General features: G+C 44.3%; 1 protein-coding gene across 3 annotated transcripts in view; it reads right to left on the bottom strand.

The window, feature by feature from the left end:
• ZFAND3 (zinc finger AN1-type containing 3) overlaps nucleotides 1-22,375 on the bottom strand; it is a 324,626-nt gene that overhangs the window by 3,120 nt on the left and 299,131 nt on the right. The gene's annotated exons all lie outside the window — the stretch shown is intronic.

Here is a 22,375-nt window from a genome sequence, read left to right as displayed (position 1 = left end):
CTGGCAAATAAGAAAAAAAGACCAGTGAAGCTGGCAGAACAAGGGACACGAGACCATACAGACAAGTCCCTCTGCACAGAACACCATGCGGGCAGGGAGTCAGTAGAGAGGCTCAGAGAACAGAAGGGAACAAAGAGCTGCATCAAGGTGTAGCCCATCCCCTCTCCACTTGCTGGTCAATTTCTAGAAAGGCTGACAGGAGTGCCTAGGACACACACCTGATGTCCCTGGGTCTGCTGGCCCTCTCCTTCAGGGAGGGCGGGGAGGACAAGATCTGGCCTAGGAAAACCACCTGCCAGCACTGGCTGCTCCCCAGCAGCTGGATCTGGCCACACCTGCAGGCTCTACGGGCCTAGATCAGGTCTACAGGAGCAGCCCTCCAGGTGAGTCCTAACCCACTCCTAAACCTTCCTCTCGGTGCATCTGGAGCAGGCATCTGCCAGCAGCCTGCCGGGGACAGTGCTCTCCTCACTCAGTCTCCAAGCCAAAGGCACTTCTTCTCAAATTTCTTTTAAACCCAGATCCAGGCCATGAGAATGGGTGGCCACTCCTTGCAAACTGTGACTCATCCACCCCTACATCCTCACTTTCTTTTCGGAGCTGTGGAGGCTGCGATTTTAGAGGAATACCAGAAGCTGAGGCAAGGACTGAGTGGCCAGGATGGACGAGAGTTTCAACAGCCTTTTTCCAGACGGTCCTGGGGCTCTCAAATCTACCAAGTGGCCCGCCCACCCACGGCAGGCAAGCTAAGCAAATGTGGGGGGCAGGGGCAAGGGAACCAGACCAGGCTCCCTCCATGGGTCTGCCTTTGACTAATGAGCTGATATGCCGAGCCAGGGGCTGCGTTATTCCAGTGGAAATCCATTTCCTGCAGCTTTTATGCAGCCAGCAGCATTCATGAGAAGCAGCGAAGGGCCCCTGGGACCTTCTCCTGAATCATCATCCCAGGATCTTAAAGGAAAGGAAGGGAAGGGGCGGCAGCAGGGGTCCTCCTGCCCTATTACAGATGCTGATGATACAGAAATACATAAGGGTTTGGTGACAAAAATGTCTACAGACACGTCCTGATGCCACCCTGTTGGTGCCCCCACCCTAAGCCCCAACTGGCAGCAGGTTCTCCCTCACCAGGTAGGCTTCGCTATAAAAAGATTACTTTGCTTGTTAGACGGGGATGCGTATTGAGGCCATCCATGCTTCTGCTGTGAAATCCTTTAGGAGAAAGACAACTGGTATCCAATATCTTCAAGAAATGAACTTATCAGTAAATATGACACATGAGCTCATTAATCTTAACTTTCCTTTTGGAACAAGTGGGAGCTCAGTTTCTCAGGAGATGAAAATTTCATCTCTGTTCTTTTCCTTAAACCCAATCCCAATTTAGAGTCAAACATATTGTCCTGCTCTCCTTGGGAAGCAGTTAATATTGTGTTTCCTGGTGCGATGGATGGCCCAGGCCCCCAGGCAGTGGGCATGTGTCCTTGCACACAGCATGAGCTCAAGGCTGCCAAGCTGGGTGTGAGTGTCAGCTACATCCTTGAGGCAGGTTGGTCCCTGGCCATTTAAGACCACATTCTTCCTCTCCCCTCCCTCTGACACCTCCTGAGGCTGAGGAATATTGTCTAGGTGAAGTTAATCTTAAAAATTAAGGCCTTCTGTAGGTGGGCAGGCAATTTGGTAGATTTGAGAGCCCCAGGACCATCTGGAATAAGAAGTAGGGAGTGATAACCATGGCAACTACCCCCAATATTCTCCCTGCCCACCCAAGGATTCTTCATCCAGCCAAAATCATCTTACTTCTCTGCCCAAGTTCTGTGTACCTGTTAAGACACACCTTGATAGGTGGCTTTGATTTTTGAAAGGTGAAAACTGTTAAGCAGCAAGTAGATTGTGGAAACAGAACTGGTGACAATTGGAATATATGGCAGCATAATTCACTGGGGAACGGTCTGGGAGAAAATTTTGGAAGGCTAACTTCCCAAGCTGCTGCACTGAGACTGAGGTTATGAGATGGCATAAATTAGACTCAACTCTCCTGTCAGGATCACTCACTAAAAGGAAGTTACATGCTGGAGCTTGTCCCAAATGCTGAGTAGATATTATCCACTGACAGCGGCCAATGGTTGAATGCATTCTGGTGTTAGCAGTTAGGAGTGGGCTGTCCTGGATATGTGGGGAGGGGAAGATGAGGGTGGGAATGACTGGTGGGTGGGACTAAACCTTTATCCTCTTTTCTTGGTACCCCCAGATCTGCTTCTAGAAATCGCTACAAGTGTTATGAACCTTAAATTGTTCTCTGACTGAAGTCTAGATGCCAAGCTGCGTATGAAGAGAGACGAGTGCAGGCTGCTGGGGAAGATGACTGTTCCCTATTTCAATGATGAGCACAGTTTTAGAGCACGAGGGGACTTTCAGTCTTGTCTTGGCTAGGCCAGCCTCAACACTGCCTCTACACCATGCCTTAGAAAGCAAGTGGGGCCTTTCCAGACGGGGCCACAGAAGGCAATGTCTAGAAGACATGCAAACACAGAGGACACAGAACTGATCAGTCAAACCATGACACTGGCTCTGGTATCACCCAGGGTATCATGCAATTCTTTTCCCCCCGTGTTTAAAAGAGTTATACATTAAAATTGAATTCACTCATTCACATACATATAACCCCATGTCTACATTCTCCTTATGGCTCCACTGTTTAGCAGCATGTCATTTTAAAAACAATTTCAATATACATTTGTTTACAATAGCTATACAGCATACAGTGCTTTGGAGGGATAAAGAAGGATAAGGTGTAGGGGATATGATTAAAAGAAGGCTCATCCCTAAAAGAGAGGAAAAAAGCCAAAGCAAAAGTTTTTGAAAACATGAGCTACCTACTAAATGTGGTTTAACCTCAGCCCTGTCCCCTGCCAAGTCACATGACTGGCTGCCCTGCTCCTCAGAGCCCAGGATTACTGGATTTTCTGAAGTACTGGCCCAGGAGGAAGCTGCATAGCTCCTTTGAGAATGCCTGAGCTGTTTTCAGTAAACCTGCACAAGACACTCAAGAACCTGTCTGGGCGTCTCTTTGCTTGCTGGCAATGAAGAGCAATTTGGGACAAGCCCTTGATTAAAAAGGGAGGGTAAAGCAGCAGCTCTGTAAACACTTTGTTCCACGGCCCCACCCTTCCATGCAGGGCCATCCTGGGCATGGGAAGAGGGAGCGTAGTGCTAGTGAGGAGGCCCAACCACAGCACACAGTACCAATCACCCCTGCGATCTGGGCTGGAAGGTCTCCCCAGGGTCTCTGACAGCGACACCCTCAAGAGGGGGCCACGGAACAGGAAGGGAAGAAGAGGATGCCTGCCCAGGCAGCCACAGTGGCTGAGGACAGCAAGAGATGGGGGGAGGGCAATAGTTTCTCTGACTCTGTCACTAACAGAGACACAGATTATGGCAGAAGGCAAAGAAATACAATTCAAGACCTACCTAAACCTCTGTCCTAAAAGAATCCCACATGAACGAGAAATGTAGAAGGCAGCTTTCAGGTCACTCAACCTGAACAGAGAGGCCTCAGGGGCTTCTCTTGGGATGACAGGTGTATCAATGGAGGCCACTCATGTGCATTAAACTAGCACATCTGGACTCATTCCTCCCAATGCAGACACAGGGCCTATGGCCCCAGTGACCTGTGTTCCACAGAGACCTGAAGATGCCCTACACCTGAAGGGTCTTGGAAACACGTTCCCAGAAGGAAACTGAATGGAGGCTCATTCTTCTGAGACTCATGAAGGTTTGAAACGCAGATTTCTAAAAATGCTCATCTGGTGGGAACCAAACTTCAAACTTGACCCTATAGCTTTCAAAACTGACATCTGAAATTCATACAATTCATTCAGATGCTCACATCCACAGCCACACCTCACCTCTGTTTACACAGGGAGGGGGAGTGGGTGTTTGAAACTAAACCTACAGGGCTGAAAGCAATTTGCCCAAATGCCACCATTAGGCAGAGAAGCCTTAACACCCAACACCTTGCTCTAAATGCTACCAAAGTTGTAACAATATTTCCTATTTCACTAACTTATGTACAAAAATCAACTACTGTCACTGCCCAGAAGGAACACTCAGAGGCATCACCCAACCTAGTGGCTCTGTATGCTGTGTTCTCTACCTGCTGGCAGTGCTGGCAGGCAGGGCACTGGGGGCAGCTGAACCAAGACTGCTGCTTCATCTGCTAGTTCTCTTCCCCCACAGGCCACAGGGAAGGACTACTCTAGGGGACAGGGGAGGTGGGTGGAGCAGAAGCCAGGGGACAGAGGAAAGGAGCCCAGCTTACATCCTGCCTACACGGTAGGGCCCCCTACCCTTGGCTGAGGCCTGGGACCCCCGGGCCACCATTTCCCTCCATGCCCTAAGAATTGGCTGGGTTGGAATTGTCCTTTCCCAGAGAATTTCCTGAGGGAGACAAAGAAAGCAGTACTGAAATTCACAAAGTTTGAGCTCTTGACATTTTTATTCAATTTGTGCCAGATAGAAATGTTGCTTATCAGCTTTACCAATGAGTAAGAAGCACCCTGTAAAGCTGGCAAAACTGGCAGCTCTGGACACTTTGCTTTCTTGCAGATCCCCCACTGGGAGCCTCCCCCAGGTGGCTGGGTTTTTTGTTTGTTTGTTTGTTTGTTTTTTTGAGACAGGGTCTCACTCTGTCACTTAGGCTAGAGTGCAGTGGCATCATCATAGCTCAATGCAGCCTTGACCTCATGGGCTCAAGCAATCCTCCTGCCTCAGACTCCAGAGTAGCTAGGACTACAGGCCCTCACCACCATACCCAGCTAAGTTTTAAATTTATTTATTTATTTATTTATTTTAGAGATGGGGTCTTGCTATGTTGCCCAGGATGGTGTTAAACTCCTAACCTCAAGTGATCCTCCAGCCTCAGCCTGCCGAAGTGCTGGGATTGCAGGCATGAGCCACTGCACCTGGCCCCTAAGTGGTTGTTTTATTAAAGCCCGAGACCAGGGAGGGCCTCAGCTCCAGCTGCTTGGGTGTTTTTACCTCACTTGCAAGAAATGTTTTACACTTTCTTGCTCATTTGAATTTCAAATTGTCAAAAGTTCAAGCAGAACCTAAAAATACTGACAAGCCTTAGGGACTAAGGTACTGTGAACTGCTCTGCTGGTGTGCAGCCTGGCGTGTGCAGCTGTCTGTGCAGTGTCTGCCCCAGGTGCCTGCTCACCAGCCCCCCAGCCTGGGCTAGGTGCAGCACAGCAAAGAGGCCAGGCAGGTACGTCCAGTTCCAAGGTACATCAGAGACTGTTCTTACAGACGCACATGGGCTCCAGCAAACAAAACCTATCCAAGACCTCCCAAAGCCTCCTGAGTTAACCCTCCAAATCTCAACCATTAACAGGTACCACTTCATATCTGAAGTGTCTATTCAAAAAATAAATGGCAAATATGCCTGACCCACGTGTCTGAAACATTCAGGGAAGCTCTTTTAAAAAAAGAATCACATTTTTCCTGCAAGGTGAAACTTTTTTAAAGCTCAGGACAGCTCACTGACCTCATAGCTCATTTGTAAGTGCATGTTGAGAACAGCAGGTGGTTACAGGAAAGCTTGTTGGAAAGCATTAGCCATTTATACTCCCACCAGCAGCAATCCCTGGATTACACCACATCCACTGACCCAAAGCCCAAGGCAGAATTTGTAGCACAGAAATGTATTAAAGGATCTTAATGCATTTTATTTCATCAGGCCCATGGTACAGGCAAAGCAGCTGCAGGTGTTTCAGGAATGGAATGTATCTGCTTTACATTCTCCTCCATCCCTGGCTTTGCATGGTGGAGGGAAAGCCATTATACTCCAATAAACAGAACTGGATCCTCCGCTTGCTGAGCTAGCAGACATAGTGCTCTGCTGAGCTGAGAGAAGAAAACCAGTAGATGGACAGAAGTCAGCTGCCCAGGCACTGGAATCAAAGCCACAGTGAAACCCCAAACTAGGTATTGGTCTGTCTGTTTTTCAAAGGAAGGAGAACGTGCAATTTAGAAAAGTCCACTCTACTCCTTAACAATTTAATAAAAAACACTAAATAACTGAGACAGTTCTAAAACAGAAGCAATCATCTGCTTTCCTCCAAATCAATTACAACATCAGTTGCATTGAAGCTAAATGTTAGAACCTCAAGAGTGTGACAGAGGCCAAGATGCAAATGCCTCATGCAAAGAACTCCACGGGCAGCAGTGTGGACTCAGCAGAGACCTAGAGCCCTCACTTGCCATGCGCCATCACACGGCACTAAGAGCAGTCAGGGTGGGGGGGGCAGAAGACTGTGTCATAGTCCAGCTTAACGGAGCTCCTGATGCAGTTAGTATACACACAATTTTACAAGTATAAAAAAATTCACCACTGTTGATATGCTTTATTATTGTTTCTCCAGATAACCCCATTCTCGCAAAAACTCCCCTTTTCCTCTCCTCTGGGGAATATTTGTCCTGTGCCAGTAATGTCTCCTTCTATCACTTAGCTCAGGTAGCCCTCACTCTACCTGACAGAGAACAAGCCTTCCACTGCTCACTCTTGCCTCTACTTAGGAAAAACCTATTTTTGCAACTTGAGGGATGGGGGGGCCAGGGTGCCCACACCAGAAAGAATATGGTGACTTGTGAGAACTCTGCCACACAAGCCTTTTAATGCCCAGTACACAGGAAAAGGGGGCTAGCTTCAGGCTCATATTCTAGGCTGTTTTATCTGGAGATGAACATATATTTAAAAACTGAGAGAAAATGGCTCAAGGCAGTTTTTGCTGTAGGAATAATAACTTGGTCTTTTAAACATCATTTCAGAGGCTGAAAGTGGGTGGCATTAACCACTTGGCACCTGGGGCAGTCTTTAGGGTCCCAAAGACTCCTAGGAGGTGCCTACACTCCTGGCTGTCCCGTCCTCCCACTTCCAGCCCCTACATGGCTCTCAGGAGAAGAATGTTGTACTGCCAAGAAACTTCTGTTTTGGGGGTGACCTTATCCTCTTTTCAGCAGGCCTTCTCTTTTAGCATTTCCTTATCCTTTAAAACATTATCTTCTCAAACAAGGCAGTCTCCTATAAAACCAGTTCCAAAACTGCAGTGGAGGTGAGAAAAAAGGCAGTACCCATCCTATCCAGGAGCTCGTGGGGGCACAGACTAGGCCCATGGGGCAGCTCAGTTGCCAGGCTCCTGGCATGTGGCTCACCAGGGAACCGTGACCTGTGTAGCCCTCCCTAAAGGCACTTTTGAAGGCAAGAGCCAGTTCATCCAAGTCTCAGAATGTCCAAATGGCAATGCAGTCAGGGGACATCAGTCTGCAAATGCCACACCTCTATCTAGAGCAACACCTGGAAACGAAGGGAACATTTTCTCTCTTTCTCTGCTGGCCTTTCAATGCACATGCTGGAGTCATAGGGGAGTACAAAGATGACAGGCTGGAGTTGGGAGAGACCTATAGTCCCATCCCTGCCGTCATGGTGAGTCCTTTAACAGGTGAACCTCAAGGTCTCTTTCAGAAGTGTGTGCTTTGAACCCCAAGTACTGGATTCAGGTTCCAGCTGTACTGCTCTGACAGCTGTGTGGCTGAGGGTGAGCCATTTAACCTTTCAGAGTCTCAGCTGTGTCTTCTATAAAATGGGGTTTTACAGAAAATAATGCTCAGGAAGCACCTGACACATTGTCAAGGAAGGCTGACTGCTCCTAGGATGACTCTGCAAGGTGGTGTCATCCCTCTGGCCTTACACAGTGTGGCTGACACGCTCGGCATCATGGCCCTGCCCCACCCGCAGCCTGGTCCCTCCCCCTCCACCCACACAGCATCCTTCCCACCCCAGCTGCCTTCACTTCACAATCCAGACTCCAGTTCTCTCCTGCGAGAAGTCACTGCTGACAACGGAGAATGAATGTGGACATACACCTCCAAACATGTGATGTGTAAGTTTCCTCTCTCCCTCTCCACACACCTGTTTTTACAGACTATAAATGCATGCTAAGTGACAAGCTCAGTAAAGATTTCTGTTGCAGATATGCGTATTTTGGAGAAACCTGATTTAAACATATGAAGACTACATGGTGCAGCCTGGAAAGCATTCAGTGGTTAGGGACAACATGAAAGGGACATGGAAACTTTCCAAGGACAGCAGAAAGCAGCTCTCTGCCCCGGTGGAGGCATCTCCACAGGTACAGCTGAGAATTCTGCAAGTTTCTCTCACAAGCAGAGGCAGAGCAGGTGTTTCCAAGTTCGGTCACGTACTGACCACTTGTTGAAAAGCCTCGTGTCTATTTCCCTGAGACTGTCAGGCTGGTGGGGGGGCTGCAGGGAAAGGAAGAGCAAGAGAAAGGAACTGGCTGTAGACCCTCTGCAAACAATCAGGTTTTTTACCCAGACTGTGCCAGTATCACGTGCACTTGTTTTATGTGCTTCTTTTAAGAATTAAGTCGCTCTACACACTTCTTGTTTTCACCACAGTAACTTGAAAAGGTCATTCTGAGGAGCTTAAGAGTATGAGCATGGTTTTCTCTATCTTCACAAAATCTGAGCTTTAAAGTCAGAAGTCCCACAACATCTGCTGTCTGCTGTTACAAGACAGTGTGCTGGGGAAGGGGGGGGGGGGGGGCAGAGAAACTGGCTTGATTCTCCCTGTTGAAAGTTAGTTTTTTAAAACATACCTCCCCTGGAGGGGAAGAGGCTTATTCAGTGGCAGAAGAATGTTTTCTGCAGACAAGAGTTCAAATTTGAAGTCAGACCATGGACTACAGTGAAACCCCACACTGAAGGTGCTAACCCCACAGCCCAGTTCCATTTCAGTTGGGGGGGTGGGGGGATGTGGCTCAGGTATGAGGACTTCACCAAATGGTTCCAATCTGGGTATGAAAAACACCCCATGAATGGAGACTAAAAACTGCTAAATCCAATGACCCTTTTCTGTTCTTATTTATAGCCTCTAGAACCGCTGACTACTCCTGTGGGATCCGACACACCTGCTTACCTTGTTTTCCTTCTCGTTATCTGGTAGCTCCTCATTTACTGTCCTTGAAATATTAGAATTACTGCTGAACCCTCTTTTTGTACTCTCCTCCAAGGTTTAAAATTCTAACTATATATGCTAAAAATTCTGAAATGTATCTCTCTGCCCCAGACCTCTCTTTGGAACTCCACACCTCTGTATTCAATTATCTACTCGGTATCTTGGCTCAGACTTCAGGACACTTGCTACTTCCCCACAAACCTGCCTCGCCTTCAGTGTTTCCTATTCTAAGAGAACAGGGCCACCATGCAGCCAGTTCATGACACAAAACTGGAGTCATCACTGATATCTTCCTTACTCTTCATATTCAGTTACCAAGTCTTGTGAATTCTATTTCCAAAATCAAATCCATTCTCTTCTTTCCTTCTCTACTGCCACCACCTACCTAGTCAAAGCCACAAGTATCTTTTTGCCAAGGCTACTGCAATAGCCTCCTGGAGGTGGTCACCCCACATCAAATCCATCTTCCTCACAGCAGCCAAAGAGACTGGATACACTTCGTCTGTGATCACTGCATTCTGTACTTAATGGTTCCCCACTGACTGCAATAATAGACTGCAATAACAGCTTCCCTGCTGCAGCATGGTCTCGTCCCTGGCTGTGGCTTCCATGCCCCTTGTGTCATTTACCCCTTGCACGTTGTGTTCCAGACACACCTGCTAGCTAAATTCTTGTTTATTCAGGCCTCAGCTTCAATGCCTCTTCCTCAGGGAGACAGTCCTGGACTCTCAGTCACAATTGTCATTTATGTAATCTTTTATTTAACTTGTCTCCTTGGCTAGATTTCATGATATCAAGCACCATGCCTCTGTAATTTATCACATACCCTGTATGCCAAGAAGAGTGCTTCGTTCACTCAAAATATTTTGGTCAAGTGAATGAATGAGACGTTAATTCCAAAGAGACTGTGTTCTCTGAACCTGAGCAGACAAGCAAAGGTCAATGAGGAGCTCCAGTGGTCGAATCCAACGTCCTTGCCCTAACCTCTCAACAGCACTTGTCCACTTTTCTCTGTTTCTTGAAATACTTTCCCTTCTCATTTTCTGTGATATAACACTCCTGATTTTCTTTCCACTTTACTGACTGTTGCTCTTGGGAATCTTTTATGGCTTTTCCTCTAAAAATCACTCCAGAATGAAGTCCTCTTGCATTTTCTCCTTATATATTCCCTCCTTTAGGTAACCTTATCTAGATCCAAGTAGAGTCTCAATGCTGGTGCCTCTTAAATTTATATTTCCATCTGTGAATTCTTCCCCTCAAATCCAAACTCCTATATCCAAATGCCTATTTGACAAATACCTCCAACCAGAGTGGCTAATAGGAATCTTAACAGTAACATGTTCAAACAGAACCCTTAAGCCTCCTGATCCTATATAGTTCATCTCCTAAACTTCCCTGCCTCAGTGAATGGCAATACATCCACCCAGCTGCCATTCAAGTCAAACTCAGGACTCATTCTTGATTCCTCTCTTTCCCTTACTCCTCACGCTGATGTTACTGGTAGTCTTGTTAGATCTAAATGATGTCCTGAATCTGCCCTGTACCTCTTCTTCTCAGGCACAGTCCTGAGGCAGGAATGAGCTGGCATGCTGACAGAACACAAAGAAGGCCAGCAGGGCTGGGATGCAGTGAGGCTGGTGCTCCACCAGGGCTTGCCAGAGCCCACAGGGGGGCCCTGTGCTGCCTTTGCTGCCCTCCAAGCCTTCCCCCTTCACAGCAGGTAGAGGGATTTCTGGATTTTTTTGTTTTGTTTTGATAAATGATCTGAGATGCACTTGTTTTATATTAATATTTGTTAATTCCTCTTTAAATAGGCAACATATGAATATAATAATTCAAATTGTATAAAATAATATTCAGCAGTCTCCCATCTCATTGAGGCCAAGCAACCATCAGTTTTTTTATGTGTTCTTGAGAGTCTATGCATACACCAGCATTTATGTTTCTCTCTCAAAGGATTTTAAAAATGTAAATCAGATCTTGTCATTCCTTTGCTTAAAACCCTTCAATGGCTTCTCACTATGTTTACAACAATATTCAGACTCCTTGCCAAGGCCTGCAAGCCCCCACCTGGTCCCTGCCTGCCTCTCCACTCTCCTTCCACACTGTGCTCCAGCCTCACTGGACAGCTTTCTGTTCCTAGGCTATGCCCAGCTTGTTCCCAGCTCCAGGGCCTTTGTTGTTCTGTCTAGGGCACTCTTCTCCCAGCTCTCTGAACGGCTGGCTCTCCCAGCTTTTCCGTCTCAGCTCAGCTCTCGTGTCCTCCCAGATGCTGGGCTCTTCATCCTACGTGTGCCTCTTCCCCCAGCCCTCATCACACTCTGTCATTTTATTGTATCACAGCACCTACTCCTATCAGAAGTTATCTTATTATCTGTTTCCTTGTTTACTGCATCTCTCCCCCAAAGAAAAACAGCACCAAGAAGTCAGGGGCTTTATCAGTTTTATTCCCTGCTCTTCCTCTAGGACTCAATAAAGATTAGTAGAATGAATAAATAATTTGCCATCTCAAAAAAAAAAAAAAAACCCGGAGTTAACGTTTGACTCATTAAAAACAGAAGACAATTACTTCTATCAATAAAAGAATGTTCAATGCTAGTAACTGTGTCCCTCCCCCTACTCCCAGGAAGTGACCCACACACAGTTACCTGGGCAAATGGCTGCAGTGGGCACAATCAAAAACCTATTACTGCCTGCCTTTAGATGTACCTCATATTTTTTGCAGTAGCAGGTTTAACTTCCTAATTATGCTTTTCTACTGCCATTATTAATATGAGCCTATATTCACTGAGCTCACTCTGAGAGGCAACACAGAAATGTCCGAGATTGCATTAGATGCTCTCCTGGAATTGAAACTGCTGTAGCTCATGATCACAAATGAGCTGAATACAGATAATGAAGAACTGAACACAATTACACGTTCCCAGTGACATTCATTTCCTACTCTATCCTAGTATGTTAGTCAGGTACTCCAGATTCCATGGCAAATGAATCCTGGATTTGGGGGAAGAGCAATTTAACTGCTGCAAGAGTATTAATACAAACCTGGCCCTTTAGTTTGTAAATCTGGATACCCACTCCCAACACCCTCACCATGCCTTCCTGGGTAAATCTGTAACACGGCAGTGCAAAGCTCAGGAGAGCACATGTCACTCTGAGTATTAATCACAAAGATACACAAACCACATTGTGTGCTGCTCACAGCTGCCATCTCCCAGGGGCTACTGGGCTGACATGGTTTAAGAAAAAGATGAGCATTTGGATACGTGGAAAACAGTGTCCTTAGGATCCAGTGAGGAAGAGACCTGTTAGGCTCCTCAAAGCACAGACAGGCAGACTGTCTCCTGGACCACAGGACCTGTCCTTAAACATAGTAGCCACTGCCTGCCAACTCCCACTCTACAGCCTAGAACACTCATCTCCTAGGCAGCAAATACAAATATCTTGACTGATATTTAACAAAAATGTATGGCTCAAAGACAGGATCTAATATCAGCTTGGAATGTTCATCCCTAGCTCCCCTGCAGCCCCAAAGTTCTTTTCTGGAGGAGCTGTCAGAGTAAATGAAGCCGGGCTGCCTCAGCCCGAGCGGAGTGGGGGCTGCTGTGGAAGACAGCTGTCAGGCAGAGTTCCCCACAGGCCAGTATCATCTGTCTCCCAGCTACTCACCCAGGCACTGTTCATTTTAGCAGGTGCACCAGTTGGTGAGGCCTGTGATCGTGTACCAGGAGGTAGCCAAAGCAAAGGGGCACTCCCTGTCATCCCCTCCTTTCAACTGTGTCTCAGGCACTGTTAGGAGTATTGCAATGAACGGTACTGGTGGCTCTACTTCTCAACTCCACAGGTGACAACAAAGAAAGAGAACACCCTTCAAATCTCAAATCTCAAGAGGGAGCAGTGGCAGCCTCCCAGGCTCAGGGAGCCATGGCCAAGCTCCACCCTCGGCCAGTGCCAGTGCACTTCCCACACCCACTGCCACAGCTCCATTCTCGCCCCCTCCGTGTCCTTACATTTCTAGTCCTTCTCTACTCTGTTTCTGTCTCCTCTCGCTCCAACATCTTGATTTCCCTTTACTTTTTTGTTTCTCAAGGTGCCTCAGTATCTGTGGTTGCCTAACACCGGATCGACAGCGGAGGGACTGCAGGCTCAAGGGAAGGCCCAGTTTGGTGACGTTGGTGGGTATACACAACAAGCAGCTGTTATGTGTGCACCTCTTATCTGCCTGCAAAGCTCACAGGAGATTTGTCCATTTCCTACTGAGCTCTTCTAACCCTGAATAGGGATGGGAATGTCTGTACAGACAAAGAGATGTAGAAAGGTGAGCCATTTCTTGGAGAAGCCAGCTGATCCAATTATTAATATTTTAGGCACTTCTTCAATGAACTATAGGGCTGACACATCCCCCTTTTTCAGTTTTTTCCCTCTGAACTTTGCTCCAGTATTTCATGGTTAGTCTCAACTATCCAGTTCTGAAGTGTGATAGTTCCTTCTCCCACTAGTTAGGAGAGTGCCACCATTCAGCACATATTCCCAGCCTATCCAGGGCTTGTTCCTTTTTAGTCTCTGGGAATGTACCACCTGACAGGACCTGTGGGTCCTGTCCCAGGGACCTAGCTCCCTAGCAGCATAGTTTGAGTCTCAGAGACTGAACAGTTGCAGTGCCTCCTGACACCAGGCACTATGTGAGAACCAACAGTCCACAAACACTCCATGCATGGGTGTCTGGTTATTAAACAGATATACTGACTGCTAAGGCAGCCTTCTCCATATCTGCCATCCAAAAGATAGCAGTCGTCTCCAAATGCAAATTCTCTTTTTGTAACACTAGCTACAGTACTGATCAACACCAGAGTTTATTTTGTCATAGAATCTTATTCAGGCTCACTGCTGGTGACAAGATAGCAAAACATGAAGTGGAAAGGCTTTTCTTAAGAGCCTGTGTCTCCAGGCTCTAGCAGTTGAGGAGTAAGGGCTGTCATGTGATCTTATCAGGACCTTAGTCTGCTTAGGTAAAAGCACCTTCCAGAAGCAGAAACCAACTTCATTGATATTGATCTTCTCAGAGGAAAGCTGCTATAGAAATCTCATCTAATAAATAAAGGATTCAGGCTCCAGTGTTGGGCTGTCAGTCCAGCAAGGGAAAGAAGCTATCAAGCTCAAGGAGTCAAAAGTATTTATTGGTCACCTGTGCACTATTTACAGAGCTCTATCCTAGGGGCTGTGTGGAGGAGAAGGAAAAAAAGAAGTCACTAGTTCCTGCCTTTGAAGACAGCAGGAGACACATGGAGAGGAAAACAGCTGAAGGTCACAAGGAGCAAAGCAAGAAATCAACTGCAAATAAAATCAATACAATTCAGCGATGCGTAATAAATCGGAGGCACTAAGGGGAAGTCAATTGTATAGGGTATCCTGGAGGAGGTAACTTTTCAAAAAATATGAGGACATGAATTAGCACTCAGGAGAAAACAGAATGTACATGTCAACAGGAATTAAGTGCTACTTTGCCTCATATCACCCAGATGCAGTGGGAGACAAAAAGGTGGCAATGCTGTGGACCCTGTCCTCCAGAAGCATCCTATCTAGATGTGGTAACAAGAGGCATATGGGACACTACTAAAAATAGTGCACTGGATGACTACTCATTAACACCATCTTAAGTGGTTTTTGCACAGTAGGGTACATGCATTTTTGCCATTCAATGTTCAATAAAAAGCAGCTCTGAAATTCGGATGTGGCTAACCAATGAGCTAACTTCTATATGGTTAAAAATATGGACAGCCCATGCTTTAGTCATCTTCTCACTCTTTAGGGCACCCCATGGGCCAGTCTGGGGACAAGAAAAAGTGTTGGGATTCTGGGAGCTCAACAGACCTTGCTCAAACCCTAAGTGCTCCCTTCATATTTCTGAGTTACTAAACTTCAAAGGCTGAGTTTTCACCTCTATAAAAATGGAAGTCCCATTTGTTCAACAATGCTTTTATAAGGGTTAAATAATTTAAAACAAGTGCAGGCACCCAGTATATAGTAGGTGCTCAATATAGCTATTCTTTTTCCTTCACCCAAAGGACGATGACTGCAGGATGCAGGGTGCTCACAGTCTATTCAAATGTTTACTAAGCATCACTGCACACCAGGTACTGGTATACCAGTAAGAGCTGAGAACCACAGAAAAATAAGATATGGCCCCTGCCCTGCAATACTCATGGTCTCGGGGAAGGACAGACATGCTGCTTGGAGAATATATCATAAACAGAGGCCAACCATGGATTCCACAGAAGAGAAGACTTTTGGGCAGCTCAGAAGGAGATCACCAAATGAAGGGTTTGTTTAAAAACACCCTAGATTTTATGAAGGCTTCGGGTGAGGAAAACTGTGGAGACAAACACTGAGCCCAATTGGGCATTCCCATTCCCGGCCCTGTTCTTGATGTTCCAATACCAGTTCTTTGGTCCCTGTGAATGAACTTGCTCCTGGAGGAAAGGGGCTGCTGGAAAGTCCAAGCCACTGTGTTCAAATACGCGAAGAACAGGCTTGCAGAGGAGGAAAAGGATTTGTGATAGGTTGCTCTGGAAAGCAGAGTGAGGAGGAACGAGTATGTGTCATCTAAGAAGGCTGGTTTTAGCTCAGTGGAGGAAGCACCCAACGGTCTAAGTTGCCCAGCAAAAAGAGTTGCCATATTGTCTCCATGCTGGAGATGTACACAGTGGCTGGATTACCCACTTAGGGCACTGCCGATGCGGTTTCTGCAGCACCAGCTCAGGGGGCTGGATTGGCACCAGATGGATGACTTCTAAGGACCTTTAACTGCTTGGATTCTATGTCAAAGAGTGGCAGATTTGTTAGGCAGGAATAAGAGACTGGTGTAGTTATAAACAGTAGGTTTGTGACCTCCAAAGAACCCATTTTATTCAGGTCCAAGATAAAACACAGGTTTTATTTATCCAAATACACCCTTCCCCAAAGTTGAGTATTTAATTAAACCCACAAGCATACCAAATAATTTAAATTAAACCAAGCAAGCATGCTACTCTGATAGTACATACGTCTTGTCTGATTTTTTTCCTTCCAGCAATAAAAATTCAAGGGAGAGAAAAGTATGCAAAAATAAATAATGCTAAGGTCTCTATCTAGATCTTGGTCCTTCAGCCAAATAATCCATTGGGAAAACCCTGAGGTGGCACATGTACCCTGAGCCTCAAGAATTTACATGAGGACTGGCCCAGACACACTCTGTGCTTGGGCCTATTCTAATATACTATTCCAAAAGGGCTTCCCCCTAATGATAATCAGCAGGCTCACCAGAACACCACATTTCTTTGACTTTAATTTGTTTTTTTTGTTTTTTGTTTTACAGTATTAACACCGACTGGGTATCCATCAGAGGCCACATACTCCAACAAGAGTTGCGGGAAGCTACAAAGCAACATGCAGTCCTGGCTCCTGAGGATTTTAAGTTTGGCAGGGAACAGGAGACCAGTTTAATGCAGGCGTGCATTAAACACTCAACAAGTGTAAATTTCTAAGTGAAAGGCAATGGAGTTGACTGGAATTGATATGAAACTTCACTGATGTGGGTCTTACTCATTTGAAATTTCCAGTAATTCTCTTTGGTTTTAAATTACCTTTGTGTGTCCTATGAAAAACGGACTCTACTAAGTGTATAGGCAGTATGGGCAGTTTATCAAACTTTGGGGTACACCAGAATTACCTAAAGGATTGCAGTTTAACTTTCTAAAAAAGGAGCATCCCTCTACCAAGAACTCTGAAGTACTGGGCTGAGGCCCACACTTTTTAGAAGTAAGAACCTACTGGAGTGACTAAGAGTGCCTAGCAGCAGATATTTGCATTCAATGTGCTAAACACAGATCACTTTTAACTATACATTAAAGGCCCTGGAAAGAACATCTGAGGTATTATTAAAACTTCATGAGCAATTTAGCATTTTGAAAGAAAAAAAATTTGAAATCCCATTATTTTGAATGAATATTAACTACTTCATATGCTTTTATTTTTTCTTTTTTGCCAAAACCAGTCTTATTTGGTGGCTTGGCTGAGAAGGCTCCATACAAGGGCCCCAAGTCCTCAGCAAGGTTTTGGAAGCTGAACTAAGAAAAGGCTAAGGGAGTCAGGTATATTAGTTTGGAGGCGAGACCAAGACATGTACTTCACAAGAGACATGCTGGGTTCAGTGGAGCCAACAGGCGGTATAAGTAGCTGAGACCTGGTCTTAAATTTGAGATCAAAGGCTGCATGGAATACCACTGTCTAACACACAGATGTGATCTGAGGCCAGTGACCACACATCTGGTCTCAGTTTCTTCATTTATATTAAAAAAAAAAAAAAGAGGCTGGACTCAATGATTGCTTAGGCTCCTTCTAATCCTGGTGGTATATGATTCTATTATCTACCTACCCTTGTATTTTTGTGATTTTACATTTAATTCAAATAAAACTTTCCAAGTATCTCTCAGTGAGGTTTGCTTTCATCACCTCAAGAAAGAAAAACCTGGATCAGCATCTTGGATACCTGTTATGATACTGCTTTGAAGAGAAGAGAGCCACTCTCAGGGTACACGCTCTTCCCACTCTAGCCTAATAGGCACGTGCCATGTAAGTACACACAAAGGGAATATGCTTCAGCTGTAAATGGAAATGAGTCTTTGGGACAGCAAAACTCTTTGTAACACAGCTTTGTTGACCTTTAAAAGCCACAGGGTAGCCTACCATTGGCTAAATCATCTGTTTTTGGAGAATGTATTTGAACATTTCCCATGTTTTCCTAGAATGTATTCATCAGCCACAACTTGTGAGGGATTGCTATGAAAAACCTACAGCTAAATCACACTTCATGGTGAAAGACAATGTTTTCTACCTAAATCAAGAAAAAGGCAAGAATGTCTCAACACTTCTATTCAACATTATATGGGCAGAACAATAAGGCAAGAAAAAGAAATAAAATGCATATTGATTGGAAAGGAGTAAAACTGTATTATTTGCAGATAACATGACCATGAATTAGAAAATCTAAGGAATCTAGAACTAACACTAATCTAGCAAGGTTGCCGTAAGAAAGATAATCTTAAAAAACTGACTATTTCTAAGTGGCAGCAAAAAACAACCTAAAAATAAAATTTAAAAATTCCATTCACAGTATCATCAAAAACTAAAATAGGAATAAATTTAACAAAAGATATACATTGGACAATAAAAAGTGTGGCTGAGAAATTAAGACCTAAATAAAAGGGGAGACATGTCATATATATGGGTTGAAATAGTGTTAAGATGCCAATTCTGTGAATCTTTTTGTAAAAACAGGTAAAATATTTTAAGGGTGACCAGATTCTTCACAAAAGAATATATATGAGTGGCCAAAAAACATATGAAAAAGGTGTTCAACATCACCAGTCATTAGGGAAGTACAAATTAACATGCCACATACCCACTAGAACACCTAAAGTTAAAAAGACTAATAATATTAAATGTTGGCAAGGATATGAAGAAATTGAAATCCTAATGCACTGCTGATGGAAATGTAAAATGATACAAGCCACTTGGAAAAGATTTTAGCAGTTTCTTAAAATGTTAAATGCACACTTACCATTTAACCTGGCAATTCCACCCCTATGTATCTACCCAAGAGAAATGAAAACACACGTCCACACAAGACTTGTGCATCAATGTTTACAGCAGCTCTATTCACGATAGCCCCAAACTGGCAACAAACCTAATGTATGTCAATTGGTGAATGCGTAAACACATATGGTATACCCATACAATGAAATACTATTCAGCATTAAAGAGGAATGAGCTACTGATACAGAACACAGATGAATCTCAAAAACAACATGCTATGTAGATACAAGACTATACACTGCACGAATCCACTGATATTAAAAATCCTAGAAAAGGCAAAACTATAGCAACAGAAAGCAGATCAGAGGTTGCCTGGGGCTAGGGTAGGAGAATACAGGGACTGACTGAAAAGAGGCAGAGAGAACTTTTCTGGAATAATGTAAGTATTCTAAAATTGAATTTGGTGATGGCTGCACAACTTTCATAAAATTTACTAAAACTCATTGAGCTGTGAAATGGGTGAATTTTATAGATATGTAAATGACATCTCCAAAAAGCTGTTTAAAAAACCTTGCTAAACAATTAACTGAAACTAATATTAACTATTCACTATTAGAACTAAAATAAATTCATTTCCTTTTACAGTAATCCATTTCTCTCCCCATAAAAAGCATTCTAAGAAGGGTAACCTGCCCAAATAGCTTTGATAAAATCATTACTGTGCTGTTATTGCTGGTGATTGGACTACAGAAGTAGCTGCAAGTCACCTGTCAGCAGGGTGTGGTGGGGATGTGACACAGACTGTAGCGCATGTGCCCTGCACACTGTCTTTTAAGAGCTCAGTATTTGATGCTCCTTTGCTTAGGGAGGGGAGCTCTTCATGTTTCTGTCTTTCTACAGCCCTGTTGAAAGACATATGGTAGGCTGGATCTCTGGGACAGTGCTGCACTAATGGGCTAAATACATGGAGTTTGTGTTCAGTAAGAGGTTTGATTTCTTTTGCTCTAATACCTCAACTTGCAATTTACACAGGGGCAGCAGAGGGACTAATCTACTTGGTTTTAGACTGGAACACTTACACATTAAAGATTAAATGGGGAATACAGATAGCATACTTGTGTTTAGGTGAAAGTACTGTGAGAGTGAAAGGAAGAGAGCCGCAAAAGGGAGAACATCTTCTCAGAATCTGCCTCTAGATTTCCAATTACCCCTAGCTCTCACACATACAATAACTTCCATCAAAAGGCTTTTTTTCTGTTTTTTTTGCTTTGGGGAGGGCGGACAGGACACTTTCTTCTCTTGAGTCACAGGTAACATACACCCTAGTTGCTCTCTTAGGAGTACTGGAGAGGCTTTGGCCTTTCATTGCTAGACTCAACATAAACATAGGAGCTCCTAAAGGGCTGGGGTCTTTTGGTAACCACGTTTTCTCTGTATAACACTAGGCAGAATATGAACTCCACACAGTGGCAATAATGATAACACTTAACTAGCCAAGTAAGTTTTGATTGTGATACAGGATCTTAGGTGATTCCCTGCATGGCAGAGTTTTCTGAAGGATCCAGGCTAGAACTCTGTATATAGAGTAAGGTTTTTTATAAGAACATATTGCATCACTTTCTTTTCAAGACTTGGACAGAATGCCAAACGTCCCTGACAGGTTCACACTTGGATGAGAATTAAAATAAAGGAACAGACACGTGGGCTCATTTTTGATGCTGGTGAAGGGGATCAGCCTGGTAATTTCATGTCCCCAATATGTTTTGTAATCACTGCAGCTCATTGCCCTACTCTGGGCTTTAGGATATCACTATTTATTCACCACGTAGCCCCTTACAGTAGTGGCAACAGCTGCTGACACATGCACATTCCTTTTCATTTAATCAGTTCACATTCTTCCTACTACATCATTCCCCTAAAAAGACCATACTTTTTGGCTTTCCTACATGCTTAATTTAAAAAAAAAAATTAGATCAGATCATATTGATCATATTTCAAAACCACTAATGGCTTCTCACTACAAACCAACATTCAAACTCTTCAGCTTAGAATGGGCAATCCTTTTCCTCCCTTTCTAGTAGTCTTTCCTCACTTGATTCCAAGGCTCCATCCAGCTGCACAGAGGTACTCTTCAGAACACCAGAAAAAAGGGAAGAAGCACTCCCTCTTTTTCCACATCTGAGTCCCATCCTTTCTTTAAAGCCTCAATTGCAGAAGCTGTCCAGAGTCTTCCAGCTGGAATTAATCTCTCCCTTCCCACATCCCTATGGCACATGGCTTGTACTTTGGTAAAACTCTGGGTGCCAATTATTTTATTTGTGTGTCTGCCTTCCTCTCGGGCCCAGCAAATTCCTATGTGAGTGTACATTAAAATCATCTTGGGGAACCCTGGAGAAGTGGCTGATTCTAGGATAGGGGAAAGGTAACTACAAGATGGACCACGAACACATTTATACCAAAGAATACGAAATGCTCCCAACCACCCCCCCACCGCAAAAGATGGGGAGCATGTCTCAGGAACACAGGAGCCAGCTTACAGGAACTTCCACTGGCCAAATCTGGGACAATCTGAACACCAAAATAATTAAGTGTAGTCGGCCCTCCGTATTCATGGGTTCCATATCAGTGGATTTAATCAACTGTGGATGGAAAATAAAGTTAGGCTTATGATGGTTATGTCTGTACTGATAGACTTTTTCTTCTTGTCATTATTCCCTGAACAATACAATGTAACAACTACTTACATAGCATTTACATTGTGTTAGGTATTATAAGTAATCTAGAGACAATATCAAGTATACCAGAGGATGTGCCTAGGTTATACGCAAATACCAAACCATTTTATATCAGGGACTTGAGCATCCTTGGATTTGGGGGGTCCTGGAACAAATCCCCCTCAGATATCAAGGGACAACTGTACACTAATGAATCATGAACCACTGAAAAAGGTAACAGCCCATGAGTCCATACTGATAATAGATAAATAATGGGGGAGAGGAGGAGGCTTCACTTACAGAAGAATGGTAAATGTAGAAGGAGTGCTAGCGTTAGCAAACCACTGTTTTGCAACCATCACAGTAAAGGTGGGTTTAGGCAAGAATCATCAATGGATGCTGAATCTAGGGAAAATTTTTGATGAGGAGCAGGGCAATTACATGGTATTAAAGTGTTTTCCCACAGATTGTTTATTAGGTGCAAGGGGAAAACAGTAACTATATAGTGGAGAAATCAGACAACACTTTGAGTGAGTGAATCAAAATTAACATCAATAATGAGGGGCTGATGGACATCTTGGGCATCTGTCCCTCCCAATATAAAACCCTGAGAAGGACACATTATTACTTATGTAGCATTCTGGCTGAGAATAAGTACCCTGCATTTAATTATGAAGAAACCTCAGACAAGCTCAAAATAAGGAGCATTCTATTAAAAAAAAAAAAGAGGTATGTGTGTAGGACAGAGGGCTGTATTCTCTAAAAATGTCAATATTATACACACAAAAAGAAAGGCTGTGAAATGTTCCACATTAAGTGTCTAAAGTGACATGGTAACTAAATGCAACACATGTTCATGAACTGAATCCTATACTGGAGGGGAAACATGCTTTTAAAAAGGACATTATTAGACCAATTGATAAAACTGGAATACAGCCAAGAGATTTGATAAAAGTGCTGTATCAGTATCAATTTACTGAAATTGATTACTGTGCTATGGTTATATAAAATAATATTCCTATTCTTAAGAAATGTTCACTGAAATTTAAAGGGGTAA

Source organism: Lemur catta, chromosome 2 (genome assembly GCF_020740605.2).
Source record: "Lemur catta isolate mLemCat1 chromosome 2, mLemCat1.pri, whole genome shotgun sequence".
Classification (NCBI taxonomy): Eukaryota; Metazoa; Chordata; class Mammalia; order Primates; family Lemuridae; genus Lemur; species Lemur catta.
This window is presented reverse-complemented; position numbering and strand designations above follow the sequence as displayed.